This window comes from Penaeus japonicus, unplaced genomic scaffold (genome assembly GCF_977035675.1).
Source record: "Penaeus japonicus unplaced genomic scaffold, GWHDUDI00000001_assembly GWHDUDI00000036, whole genome shotgun sequence".
Classification (NCBI taxonomy): Eukaryota; Metazoa; Arthropoda; class Malacostraca; order Decapoda; family Penaeidae; genus Penaeus; species Penaeus japonicus.
This window is the reverse complement of record NW_028234438.1, coordinates 10,311,810-10,314,309: the sequence shown is the minus strand read 5'-3', so window position 1 is coordinate 10,314,309 and position 2,500 is coordinate 10,311,810.

The window sequence follows — 2,500 nt, the reverse complement described above, 5'->3', positions numbered from 1 at the left end:
CTCATCTTTCTTTCTTTCTTTGTCTCTCTCTATATTATATCTATCTCTCTATCTCTATTCATCTCTCTATCTCTCTCTTTCTCTCTGATCTTTTATCTATATTCTTCTACTACTATATCTTATCTCTTCTATTATCTTCTGAGTCTAATATAGATATCTTTAGATCTTATATATATATCTATTTGATTTAATTTATATATTGATTTATTTACTTATATCTTTCTCTCTATCTCTCTATATAGCTATATAGATATAGTATATATCTATCTATATCTTTATTTATATTATATATATATAGATACTAGAGATAATATAGATAGAGAGCGTATATCGTATATATGGAGTAGAGTTTTAGATATGAGTAGATTAGATATGATATAGATCTATTATAAGTGCATCAGTCTAATTATAATGATCTGATACGGATAATTTCATTATATAATGAGATACGCGTTATACGTTATCCTTAGAGAATTCTCTAATTCTGATGAGATGGCGTTATGTAGGTATGTATATGTCTGCGTATATATATAAAGACCCCCTTATAGAGTTAGAGATCTCGCGCGGCGATAGATATATTTATGTATAGATGCTAGTCGAGATAGTTATTTCGATGAGATATATATATGATTAGAGGAAGATGATATGGATAGATAGCGATAGATATAGCGGAGAAGCGATGATGGAGAGAGCTAGAGATAGAGGTATTGCGGTAGGGGTAGGAGGAGATGGTATAGAGTTAGAGAGGGGGAGATCTGGAGAGAGGGAAGAGAATAGATAGGAGAGCGAGAGAGAGAGAGTGCATGGAGAGAGAGGTGGAGAGAGAGAGAGAGAAGGAGGAGAGAGAGAGGAGAGATGAGAGAGAGAGAGAGAGAGAGAGAGAGAGAGAGAGAGAGAGAGAGAGAGAGAGAGAAGGAGAGAAGGAGAGAAGGAGAGAAGGAGGAGAGAGGGAGGGAGGGAAGAAAGGAGGAAGAGAAAGAGAGAAAGAGAGAAAGAGAGAGAAAGAGTGAGTGAGAGAAAGAGTTAGTGAGTGAGAGAGAAAGAGAGAGAGAGAGAGAGAGAGAGAGAGAGAGAGAGAGAGAGAGAGAGAGAGAGAGAGAGAGAGAGAGAGAGAGAGAGAGAGGGAGGGAGGGAGGGAAGAAAGGAGGGAGGGAGAGAGAGAGATGGAGGAGAGACGGAGAGAAGAAGTGAGGGAGGAGAGAGGGAGGGAGAGAGAGAGAAGGAGGAGAGAGGGAGAGTGGGAGAGGAGACAGAGAGATGAGAGTGAGAGAGAGAGAGGGAGGGAGAGAGGGAGAGAGAGGTGAGGAGAGATAGAGAAGATGGAGAAGGAGAAGGAGAGATGGAGAGAAGGAGAGAAGGAGAGAAGGAGAGAAGGGAAGGAGGAGTATGAGAGAAGGAATGAGAGGAGGGTGAAGGAGAAGGAGACAGGGGGATGGGGGGAAGAAAGGGGAAGAGAAAGAGAGAAAAGAGAGGAGGAAACCTCAGAGAGAGAGAGAGAGAGAGAGAGAGAGAGAGAGAGAGAGAGAGAGAGAGAGAGAGAGAGAGAGAGAGAGAGACAGAGAGAGAGAGAGAGAAAGAAATAGAGAGATAAAGAGAAAAAGAGAGAAAAGATAGAGATTGGAGTATGGGGGATGTGGGTATTATGAATATGGGTGGAAATGGGGATATTGGGGAGGTGGGGGAGTAGGGACGGAAGAGGAAGGGGATTTAGGGGTGAGGGGAGATGGGGGAGTGAGGTTGGAGGAGATGGTGGGGAGGTAAGACTGTAGGGAGGGAGGCTGGGGCATGGGGTGAGGGGAGATGGGCATTAGGCGAAGTATATGGGGGAAAAGGCCATGAAAAAGGGAGGCAGAGGTGTGAGGGGAAGACGGGGTGACGTGAGGGCCCGTCTGTGTGCATCTTAGAGAGGTGAGGGAGAGGTAGGTAGAAACAACCACAGGTTATGTGTGAATATTGCCATATGCTATAGAGAAACATGTAGCTAGATAGACCGATGTACAAACAACAGGTAATTAGTAGCAAATAAACAGTAAAAAAAGATAGCAAGGAAGAGTCATGAAAATAAGCACACACAAACACACACACACACACACACACACAAACACACACACACACACACACACACATGATCTCGTACAGGGACCGGCCGCTGGGAAGATCTGAATACCAGTAGCGAGGCGGACGAAGGTCGATGAGTGGAAAGGCGGAAAGGCGGACGGAGAGTCCAGCCGAGAGGTGGAAAAGTTGACAGACAAGCAGGTGGTGCGGCTGGGAGAGAGGGAGAGAGGGAGGGAGGGAGAGAGAGAGAGAGAGAGAGAGAGAGAGAGAGAGAGAGAGAGAGAGAGAGAGAGAGGTGAGGGGAGAGAGAGGAGAGAGAGAGAGAGAGAGAGAGAGAGAGAGAGAGAGAGAGAGAAAGAGAGAGAGAAAGGGGGGGAAGGGCGGGGGGGGAGGGAGGAAGAGAGGGAGAGACGGAGATATGGCGCGAGAGAGAGAGAGGGAG